Genomic DNA, 12,752 nt, shown 5'->3' with positions numbered 1-12,752 from the left:
TGAAGGCATTGACCCATTCTAGTTTTTGTTCCCAGGGCTTACCAGGGGGCCTGCCACATTACATGTCTATTTAAAAGATGATATACATGTTTGATGATATACATGTCTATTTACATGTCTATTTAAAATGATATACATGTCTATTTAAAAAAGCTAAGTGGTGCAGTGCCTGGCTGGCTCAGTTGGTGGAACATGGGCTCCAGGTTGGGAGTTCGAGCCCCACAGCTGGGTGTAGAGGTTGTTTAAGAATAAAATCTTTAAAAAAAGAAGTTAAGTGGTAACAGTGGCACAACATTGTCAGTGTAATTAATGCCACTCAGTGGTACACTTAAAAATGGTTAGAGTAGCAAATTTTGTTATGTATATCTTACTACAGTATTTAAGAAAATTAAGTTTTATTACTTGATAAGACGAGTGCACACAGGCATGTAGTCTTTTGTCAGATAAAGGCTGTAAAATTGAATTCTGTCAATAAACTTTCTTTGTCAAGTCCTTGTGATGTTGGGCTACAATTTTTTGTCAGTTACATTTAGTATTTTTTTTAAAGTAATATCTTTGCCCAACACGGGGTTCAACTCATGACCCTGAGATCAAGAGTCACATGATCTACTGACTGAGCCAGCCAGGTACCCCTGAGTATTGCTTTGTCCTTCAACCTGTTTGGAAGTCTTGGTAGCTAGAGAGTTGTAGAACACAAGTGTGGAGTGGGTCATCAGAGCCTTCCACTGGCTGTGTCTTGACTGATTCAACCCTCTAAACTGATTCAGTCTTCTTCTTAACATTTCTGGATAAAGGTTCCATCTCCTCCATTAGCAAAAAACTTACCTTCCCAGAATTTTATGTTCTTGGGGTCAGGTCTCTGTCTTCTATCTTGACATGTAGATAGTTTGATGAGAAAAATTTTATGGCTGGGAGGAAATTTAGGTCCAGAGGGGTGAGGTGACTTGACCAACAGCTCATACTTTTTTTGATATCTGACTAAAATTCCTACATCTGTTCTCGGTTTTGTGTTCTTGAGATTATTGTAGTTGTGTTCTGGCCCCTCATCACATCCTTTTTTTTTTTTAATATAAATTTTTTTTCGTTTGTTTGTTTTGTTTTGCTTAACAGTATCAGAACCTAATAACAAACTGCTTGAGTTTAATCATAGTACAATTTCCAATTTGACTCTGAATAATGTTCATTTGTTCCTCTAAATTAAATATATTTTCAAAGAATGACTCTGTACCACAGCTGAGCATATAAAAAAAGGTAGTACAAAAAGGGAGAACAAAGAAGTTTCCAAAGTACTTTGAGTACAATCAATGGGATAATAATGTATATCCAACCAAGCTATTTTCTTACTCAAAACTGCCACTAAGTAAAGAGGTGAAAATTCCTTTACTTACAGATTCTCATTTTTGGTCTTTTCTCCAGAGAAATATGATATGCTTTTTGTTTCATTTTGTTTCAGGTTTGGCTTTTGTTGTTGTCATTAAGAATCTTTAGAGTGGGGCACCTGGGTGGCTCAGTGGGTTAAGCCGCTGCCTTCGGCTCAGGTCATGATCTCAGGGTCCTGGGATGGAGTCCCACATCGGGCTCTCTGCTCAGCAGGGAGCCTGCTTCCCTCTCTCTCTCTCTGCCTGCCTCTCTGTCTATTTGTGATCTCTCTCTGTCAAATAAATAAACAAAATCTTCAAAAAAAAGAATCTTTAGAGTGATATTTTAAAAAGAAAACAGAGCATTTTGAACAGAAATAAACTCAATGATTTGAATTTGAAAGTGTTGCTGTTTTCAAACAGTTAAGACACAGTACTGAGGAAGTATCAGCTCTGAGCCATAGTGAGGAATCAAAGAAAAGTTCGTAATTTTCTAGCTGGAGGGATGGTGTTACTGCCTTTTTTTTTTTTTTTTTTTTTAAAGTAGGCCCCACACCCAATGTGGCGTGAGATTAAGATTCACCTGGTTTACCAACTAAGCAGCCAGGTGCACCCACTGTTACTACTGATGTAGAAGGAAAATATGAGATAGAGAGCCATTTTCTTAGAGGTAGATGATTAGTCTTTTTTTTCCCGGTAAAATTTAAAGGCAACTCAGTAATTTAGGTGAAAATGAAATGTTTATTATCAGGAATAGATGAGACTAGAGTAGCAGGAGTGCCTTGTCTTCAGTGACTAATCACCTGAAAGTGATTAGTGTATCACCTGAAAGCTAATAGATGCTCAATATGTGTTTGTAGATGATAATGCATCACCAGCCTTGGATCACTCTACAGATTTACTTTTCGTAGTATCGCTGGTGCCTACTACAGGCTCTGGCATATTTTAGGTGTTTAATAAATATTTGCCAGTTGAATTCTTTATTTTTTTATTTTTAGGATTTTAATTATTTGAGAGACAGACAGTGTATGAGAGCAGGCGGGAAGGGGCAGAACCGGAGGGAGAAGCAGACTCCCTGTTGAGCAGGGAGCCCAATGTGGGGACCCCAGGATCGTGACCTGAGCCGAAGGCAGATGCTTAACTGACTGAGCCACCCAGGCACCCCTTCTGGTTGAAATCTTATTAGTATTTTAGAGAGGAGTAGGGAATTTGGGTAAATTGGAAGGGGAGGTGAACCACGAGAGACTATGGACTCTGAAAAACAATCTGAGGGGTTTGAAGTGGCGGGGGTGGGGTGGGAGGTTGGGGTACCAGGTGGTGGGTATTATAAAGGGCACGGCTTGCATGGAGCACTGGGTGTGGTGAAAAAATAATGAATAATGTTTTTCTGAAAATAAATGAATTGAAAAAAAAAATACTAGGTAGATCTACTGGGAATTGAGACCACCTGTAGCCACATAGCTTAAGTATCAGAACTGAGAACTCAGGCCATCTACACTAACATGACTTTTCTCTTGTAGTAAATTCTTGCCAAAGAGGCTAAGGTCATAAATTAATAACTAAATTCACTGTTTATTTTAGCTAATTCCTGCAAACTAGTTAATCTGAACAAAGAGCTCAATCTTCATGGCAAATATTATTTAGCTGAAATAGATGGTTTATCTGGGCAAATACTTCACTTAGGAAACTCACGAAATTCTTTACTTATGGAAAAACATCTTGGTTATCAAGACTTGTTTCAAAATCATTGTAATGGTGTACCCACCTATTAGGGTGTCCACTTGTTTTTGCCCAGAACTGAAAGGATCCCTGGGATGTGGGGTTTTCAGCTTAACTCTGGGAAAGTGCCAGAAAACCAAGGACAAATTGGCCACCATACCACCAGCCCTAAGTTATGATGTCAAAAACTCTGCTCAATCCACCGCCTCCAAATTCCTCGTCTTAAAAGAGTTGTCCTAAGCCATTTTTACTCAGATGCCCATAACCTATAAAGTATCACTTGCTATCTTCCTCCTTCTGAGGCTTCTAAGTTCCTGTGAAAGCCCTGGTCTCCCTTATTGTAGTAGACTTAATAAATTTAGCTTTCTTTAATCACCAGGTTATTCTGGTGGTCTCTTGGGGGAGATAGCAGCTGTTGTATGTATATATATATATATGTATTATTTTTTTTTAAAAGATTTTATTTATTTGACAGACAGAGACCACAAGTAGGCAGAGAGGCAGGCAGAGAGAGAGAGAGAGAGGAAGGAAAGCACGCTCCCTGCTGAGCAGAGAGCCTGATGCGGGGCTCTATCCCAGGACCCTGGGACCACGACCCAAGCCAAAGGCAGAGGCTTTAACCCACTGAGCCACCCAGGTGCCCCTGTATGTTTATTTTTGCTTGTCCCATCTTTTCTGTGGGAGTGACAATTATTTAAAGATAGAGAATATTTATTTTATAGCTTACATAAAACACCGACTGTATCAATGTACACTCAAGTGCTACTAATGGTTTTATTATAGAGAATGATATGCAAGTTACAACTACTATGGGGTTGAGGTTGTCTTGAATAGGGAAGAGGACCATACATATGGAAGTGTTGTTTTTCTTCAAACTACAAGTGACTGTACAATTTGAAAATAAATTATGGTGATGTATTTAGGTTACAAAGGAATATATCTTTGAATTGATCTCAATATAGCAGTATTCATTTTTCTTTCTCTTTGCTTTCAATGTGTGTGCTAAGGCTGAGAGCTGCTTTCTGTATATTGCCGGAATCTCCTCAGGCTGGGATGGGTGAGAGGAGAGAGAAGGAAAGACAAAGAAAATTGGTGGGGAGGTGAGCAGTGTGGAAAAAGAAACCAAGTAAATAACTTTGAGTTTGGAGCTCCGGGGATACGGAACCAGACCTGGGAAGGTAAAAGGTGGGAGGGAAGGTATAGATAAAGGAACATGAGATAAATTAAACTAAAGCAAGTCTAAACATTTTATTTGGTGAAATTTTCTTCCCTGTCTGCAAAAGGAAAAATTATTAATCAACAAAATATTAAGAAAGAAGTCCCAATGCCTTCTGCCAGTTGCCTCAGAAATAGTACACATTTATTCTTAGAAATCCACAGTACAAATATTTCGAGATACCTGGCCAAAATTCTTCCCTAAGTTTATCAATGTTTCAGTAATACTCAAGAAATGTATTAACTACTTTAAGAGATTTTTTTTTTTTTTAACAGCTTGGCAGGCCAGAAGTCTTTGCTTCAAACAAAGTTGTTGTTGTTGTTGTTGTTGTTATTTTACAGTTAGATACTTCTGGTAGGGGTTGGCCATGTAACACCTTATAAGTCATTACCTATATAGCTATATTAAATTTATAAGAATCAATCCCAATAAGATACATTTTATTTCTGTGTAAGTATGGCAATGATACAAATAAGTAAAGAAAGTCTACTGAAATTTATTGACATTGGGAAATAAGCAAATTGTAATTTTTTTTTCCTTCTGAAGATTTATTTATTTGAGAGCGAGAGAGAGTGCAAGTGAGCAGGCAGGGAGGGGCAGAGGGAGAGGAAGGGAGAAAATTACAAGCTCAGAGCCAGAGGCAGGGCTTAATTTCATTACCCCCCACCACACACACACACACACTCAAGATCACTACCCTGAGCTGAAATCAAGTGTTAGATACTTAACTCACTGAGCCACCCAAGCACCCCAAATTGTAATTTCTTTTTAAAGATTTTATTTATTTGACAGACAGAGATCACAAGTAGGCAGAGAGGCAGGCAGAGAGAGAGGGGAGCCTCTCTCTCTGAGCAGAGAGCCCAATGCAGGGCTCGATCCCAGGACCCTGAGATAATGACCTGAGCTGAAGGCAGAGGCTTAACCTTCTGAGCCACCCAGGTGCCCCTCTTTTTAATTTTTTTTAAAGGTTCTATTTATTTGACATGGAGATAGAGAGTACAAGTAGGCAGAGCAGCAAGCAGAGGGAGAGGGAGAAGCAGGCTCCCCACTGACTAGAGAGCCCCATTTGGGGCTCAATCCCAGGATCCTGGGATCATGACCCCAGCTAATGGAGGCCGCTTAACCAACTGAACCACCCAGGCGCCCCTGTAATTTTTTTTAAACAGCCAACTAGACAATTAACAAAAGCCAAAAAACACAATTAGACTATAAAGACAGCAGAACCATGAAGTGACATGGAAGGTAGATGAATAGAAACAGGTTCTGTGGAAACATGGCTTCTTTTTTTTTTTTTTTAAAGATTTTATTTATTTATTTGTCAGAGAGAGAGGGAGAGAGAGGGAGAGAGAGCAAACACAGGCAGACAGAGAGGCAGGCAGAGAGGCAGGCAGAGGCAGAGGGAGAAGCAGGCTCCCTGCTGAGCAAGGAGCCCGATGTGGGACTCGATCCCAGGACGCTGGCATCATGACCTGAGCTGAAGGCAGCTGCTTAACCACTGAGCCACCCAGGCGTCCGGAAACATGGCTTCTTTCACCCATCTTTTTCTCCCTCCTGCCCCCACCCCCAGCAACCTCTCACCTTGATGTACAATTTCATCACTGCTGCAATGTTTCATTACAATTTTTGTTTGTGTAGGACATGTAATCTGCTAGCTTTAACCAAAAGCTATTAAAGATTATTACTTTTATATGCATAAATGCTACGGATATCTGTGGACCCTATCTTACTAAGAGCTCTCTGGGTGGGCGTCATAGCCACTGAGAGTGATTCATAACAGCTAGAACCCATACGGCTCCATCTCTAATTTACCACTCATTTCGTTTGCATTTTTAGTTTCCTAATAATAGCTTGAAGAAGTCGACTGAAGAGTCCTAAGTGTGATATAACTGTTTCAACCTCTTTTGGTGGTTATTAGTTAAATCCTTCTGTGTTTTTTGCTCCTCTCATTTTTGTGCTTGCAAGAATGTTGATATTCGGTAAATTCCTTAATTTGACCTCCCCTCACAAGGTCTTGATGGCTGGTTCATTTTCCTTTAAATTCATCAACTTCTCACATTTGTATTTCTATTAACTCACCTCAATCTCTTCTTTCCCAACAAAATAGACACTACAGACTAATACTGCACGTCCAATAGTCTGAAGTTTACTTTTATTTTTTACAAAAATAAAAAAATTGACTGTGTTTGTTTTATACCAGGGGTTACTGCTAGTTACCACATATGGATTGGATAGCAGTCTATCTTTTCTTAGGACCTAGAACAGTTTATACAGCATAGAACATACCTAATCCTTGACAGGTTCATTGTACTTTCTGCTAATATTCACTGGCCTAGAACTATTTTTAGAGATAATTCTTTAATAACATTTCATTGGGCTTACTCATGTTTGTAATACATCATGAGTCTGTTTTGGTGATTTTAATTTTCCAAGAGAACAATTTACATCATTAGGATTAAAAAATACTCAGTCATATCCCTTTTCTAATTACAATTTCTTTTTGGGGAAGTTTTTTTATATTTAAATTTTCAGATTTTATATTTGATTATTTTATTATTTGCTTTCCCCTCCCTTTCCAGCCATCTTTAGATTTATTTATCAGTTCTGTTTTTTTTTTTAAAAGATTTTATTTATTTATTTGACAGACAGAGATCACAAGTAGGCATAGAGGCAGGCAGAGAGAGAGAGAGGAGGAAGCAGGCTCCCTGCTGAGCAGAGAGCCCGACGCGGGACTCGATCCCAGGACCCTGAGATCATGACCTGAGCCGAAGTCAGCAGCCCAACCCACAGAGCCACCCAGGTGCCCCTATCAGTTCTGTTTTTTATCTATTTTGCAATTACTGGATTGTACATTGTTTTTTTCTTCCTTCTGTTTTCTTGTTTGTTTGAACTTTTCCCTAGTTCGTTCTTTCTTTCTTTCTTTCATTTTTAAGATTTTATTTATTTATATGACACAGAGAGAGAGAGATCACAAGTAGGCAGAGCAGCAGGCAGAGAGAGAGGGGGGGAAGCAGGCTTCCTGCTGAGCAGAGAGCCCGATGTGGGGCTCAATTCCAGGACCCTGAGACCATGACCTGAGCCGAAGGCAGAGGTCCAACCCAGTGAGCCACCCAGATGCTCCTTCCCTAGTGTTTTCAATTGGAAAGTTGGTTTAAAATTTTTATCATTCCTCCTTAATAATGAAATCATAGAAACCTATTAATTTATCTCTGCAGCACTGGTCATATTCTGAAAGTGCAATATTTTTAATCTTTGATGTTTATGTTTTTCATTTAATCTAGTAGTGATTATAGAAGACAGTGGGTATTTCATTTATTTATTTACTAACATTTTATTTATTTATTTTAGAGAGAGAGAAAGAGAGAGAGTGCTAAGGAGCTAGGGGAGGAAGAGAGAATCTGAAGTCAACTCCGCACTCAGCATGGAGATGACCCAGGGCTGGATCCCATGATGGTGGGATCATGACCTGAGTGGGAACCAAGAGTAGGACGCCTAACCAACTGAGCCACCCAGGCATCCCAAGAGTGTGGGGGTGTTTTAATTACCAAGTGGTAAACATTTAACTTGGCTTTTTGATTTTACCAGTGTGGTGGCTGAAATGATATTCTGTTGTTTTAATGAAACATTCTCTGGTTAATAGTGAGTTTAAATATCTTCTGATGTGTTTATTTTTATTTTCCTCGTCTATAAATTGTCTATATGTTTTGAAGAGTTTTCTATTCATTGTTTATATTTTACTTTTGATTGTGCGACTTCTTTATTTACTTTATATTGCAATCATTTGTTTTTGATATATATATATTACAAATGCATTATTCTGATTTTTGGTTGGTCAATTACTTTTATTTATACTGCCTTTTATTATAAAGGCAGTCTAAATTTGGATATAGCTAAATGTATCCATTATTTCTTTTATTGTTTGGTATTTGTGTGTCTGTGTGCATGCATTCCCCTCCCCTTTTTTCAGCATGGGGCTTGAACCCCCAACCCTGAGATCAGGAGTTGCACGCTCCCCTGACCTCGCAGCCAGGCATCCCTGCATGCTTGCATTCTTTAAGAAAAACTTCTCTGGGCAGTTCTTTTAATTAAAATTGTATTGGATTTCTAGAATAATTTGGGTAGAGGTGACATGTTACAATCTCAAGTCTTCCCACCTTACAAGCAATCCAATAACAACTATGGATAGACCTTTTTTTTTTTTTTTAAGATTTTATTTATTTATTTGACAGACAGAGACCACAAGCAGGCAGAGAGGCAGGCAGAGAGAAGGGGGAGAAAGCAGACTCTCCACTAAGCAGAGAGCCTGACGTGGGGCTCGATCCTAGGACCCCAAGACCATGACCCAAACTGAAGGCAGAGGCTCAACCCACTGAGCCACCCAGGTGCCCCTGGATAGACCATTCTTAAATGACTGATCTGTAATGCTTCTCCTGCAACTGCAGGCTTTCTTGTGTGTGTCGCTCTACTTCTAATTTCTCTGCTTTTCCCGTGTCGTTTACTAGAACTGTAATCAACTCCGTTACTACATACTCCCTATCTCAGAACTACAGCTTTATGTTAAATCTTCACATTTATAGGGCAAGTCTCCCTAATCTGTTCTTCTCTTTTTAAAAAACTGTCTTGGCTATTCTTGGCCCTTTGCTTTTCTCTGTACATTTTAGAATTAGCCTGTCAAGTTTCACTAAAAAACCCTCTTGAATTGTAATTGGAATTTTATGGCATTTATAGAATAATCTAGGGATAATTGACTTTTTATGAAGTATTAACTTTTTTAAGTCTATTTATGGGATTCAAATTGTGCCCAATTTAAATCTATTAGAAGCAATACTGTAGTGTTTGTCCCCTTATGGCCATGTGTGATGTGTTTTGGGGCACAGCTCCTGATATATACATGTCAATGGAGGAATGTGAAGAACATAATACTGAGGGACAAAAATGAAGCACAAAAGGAAGTGTATAGTAAGATACCATTTAAGTCCAACTTAATGTGTTCCAACAAAGCATTGTAATTTTATCCATAAAATTTGCATATCTTTTATAGGTTTTGTTTTTGTTTTTTAAAGATTTATTTATTTTAGAGAGAGAGAGAGAGAGCAGGAGCAAGGGGAGGGGCAGGGGGAGAGAATCTCCAGCAGACGCTCTGCTGAGCACAGAGCCCAATGCAGGCTCCATCTCATAACCCTGAGATCATAACCTGTCCTGAAACCAGGGACCCCCAAATAGTAAAATACTTGAAGGCCTTCAGGACTCTTGTACTGATTTACATCAGTAAGAGAACCTGTTTTATATGGAGTAAAAGAAATGTGTTCTTCTTCAATTACGGTTTTTTTTTTTTTTAAGATTTTATTTATTTGAGAGAGAGGGCAAACATAATCAGGGGTAGGCACAGAGGACAAGGGAATAGCAGGCTCTGCACTGAGCAGGCAGCCCGACTCTGGGCTCCATCCCAGGACCCATGAGATCATGACCTGAGCCAAAGGCATACACTTAACCGACTGAGCCACCCAGGTGCCCCTGCAATTACAGTGTCAAGCTTTTGTTGGCCAACTCTGTCAGAGGGAGGCCACAAAGCATCATCTTCTGTAATTTCACTATCATCAATAATTCTCTTCAGTTCCTCCATTATATTCTTGTGCATGTAAGCCTCCTTTCTGGTCATGACACCATTTCTGTAACTACTGTTGTTGGCATACCTAAGCTTTCTGTCCAGAAACTCATGTCCAAACTTGCCCTCCTGCTCTACCTTGTAGCACAGGTGGAAATCACTGGCCATACCATTTATGTTCCTTCTTTTTGTTTGTGTTTACAATTTAAATCACTCATTTATTTTTACCTTTTCTGTTTTACTTTACTTCAGGTTTGTGCCTTCAAGTGGTACATAGTTGGTTTTTACTTTTACTTTTATTTTATTTTAAAGATTTTATTTATTTATTTGACAGACAGAGATCACAAGTAGGCAGAGAGGCAGGCAGAGAGAGAGAGGGAAGCAGGCTCCCTGCTGAGCAGAGAGCCCGATGCACGTGCTAGATGCCAGCACCCTGGGATCATGACCTGAGCCGAAGGCAGAGGCTTTAACCCACTGAACCACCCTGGCGCCCCTGGTTTTTACTTTTTAAATAGTATTTGCCTTTCATCATGGGACTCTAAGCCTTTTGTGCATGTGGTTATAATTTCTATGTATAGTCTTCTGGTGTCTTGCTTTGTATCTTTTATTTAACCTTGCTCTTTCTTTTGTTTTTTATCTTTGGCATATAGATGTTAAATTCGTTTTTATCTTTTAAGATTTGGAAACAATTCTGTAACTGTTTTTAATTTTATAATTTTATAACTGTTGTTTTTAGTGAAAATAATTTTTAGCATATATTTCTATAATTGTCAAAGAAAAAAATAAATGACATATTTTGCTCCTTTTCTTCCTAATTTTTGTGAGAATAACCTGGGTTTAGACTAAGATGTCACTGAATGACTGATTTGACATCCGACATTCTATTTTTCAGTACATGGTGGTTGTAGGAGGTATTATTGTTAACCAATATTTGTATCCCTTCCCCAGAGGAGAATATATACTCTTGCCCTGTTGATTGACTTCAGGTGTGAATACAATTAATTGGCTTTGGCTAATAAAACTTTGAGCAGAAGCATCGTGCAGGACTCCAAGGCAGAAGCTTAGGAGGCAGCAGATGCCCTGCCATTCTCTTCCCTCTGTCACCCTGACTGGCATGTACTGGAGGGTTTCTTTGCCCTCATCGTGGGGACTGCTGGACTGAGGGTGACTATTATGCAGGGCACCACTGTTGATCAGTTGAGGACACATGCTGTTGTGAGAAGAACTAACCTCAGGTGTTGTAGGCCATTAAGAGTTTAGGATTATTTGTTACCTCAGCGTGATCTATCTTCTCCTAAGGAGATGTTCGGAGAAGTGTCCGACAAGTGATGTTTGGAGAAGTGTCTGACAAGATCTTGGAAGTTTGTTCGCCTTCAGAAAATTAATCTGGTAAAATCTATCCACAGTGTGGTGAATCGTCTATTTTGGTAGCCAAGCAAGTGATTGTAAGTGTCTTCTGGAATATCCAAGAACTGTCTTGGGGCAAAGCAGTTCTGCCTCACAGTTCAGGGATTAGTAGTCTCCTCAAGAGATATAGGTAGAGAGGCCCCTGAGAACAAAGTATTCAAATTGAAGAGTTTTGTCCTTATCCTGAAAGCAGCAGGAATCTGGTGAATGGTCTTAAGCACTCATTTGTTCATTCAACAAATACATATTAGCCAACGACTCAGTGCCCCTCACTATTTTTAGCGATGACACCAGCTGTGAGCAAAATGAGTTCTTGCCCAAATGGACCTTCCTGTGTCTAGATGACAAGCCATGTCCCAGACACTGTGGTAATACAAGCATAGCCTACTCAACAGTTTCTGACAGGATTATTCTTGTTTATTGCCTTAAAATTTACTGTGAGAAAGTTTCGATCAAGTGTTGGTGATGTAATCCATCCTACAAGTATGTATGGGTATGGAACTATGTGAAAGGTACCTAACAGTCAGCCTAAAAAAACAGCATCAGAATGATTTGGGCCAACTTTCCAGTTAAACTAAAAACATTATAGGCTTGAAATGTATTTTGTGATTAAAATAAATGTTGATGAAAGGAATTGAAATAATCTTTGTAATAGATTTTGTGCTCTTTGCTCTGACATTGTAGCTGCTTAATTTAGCAAAAAGAAATAATGTTAGGTAACAGAAATGGAGTTCTCCAAAGAAAATCTCCTGGAAATTTTGGGATAAGCAAATACTGCCAAAGTGAATTATTCTACAAGACAGAAAGGAAACTGCATTTAAAGAAAGTGAACAGAGGAGGGAGCTGCAGATAGAATTTCAACTATATGAATGCAACTGTTTTTGTATTTGAGATTTCTGATATATATTAATATAAATGAGCATATTCATTAAAAAATTATATTACACATAAAAATGACATGTTTCTGTATCTGTGAATTGGTAGTGTTTCCTCAGAGGAAAAGAATGCTACAGGGTCAATTCTAGATTTGTGATGAAAGATAATTACATTCAGAACTGTTTCTTTCATGAGGAAACCATTTTTCCGAGGTTACTCTGATCTGGGGGCAAAACTGAATAATAATAACACTTTAAAAAGAAGAATGATTTCTCTGGCTTTGCCACCATCCAGTCTGCCTGGACGCTTATCTCTGAAAAGTCTTACATGTGATACGCTATGATATATATTTGCCTCCTGTTTCACTGGTTTGCTGATGATGCCTTCTGTGTGCAGCACTGGGTAAGGCCCAGTGCTTTCACTACTGGTTCTGGGAGATGTCTACACTGAGAAGGCTCTGCTGTATTGCAATAGGTGTTATAATATCTTCGCTAAGGGGTCTTTTGTCACTGCCAATACTGCTGGCGTGGTATCCATTGACTCTCCAAAATATTGTCACCACTGCCATTTTTAT

This window comes from Neovison vison, chromosome 12 (genome assembly GCF_020171115.1).
Source record: "Neovison vison isolate M4711 chromosome 12, ASM_NN_V1, whole genome shotgun sequence".
NCBI lineage: Eukaryota > Metazoa > Chordata > Mammalia > Carnivora > Mustelidae > Neogale > Neogale vison.
Note: the sequence above shows the minus strand (reverse complement) of the source record.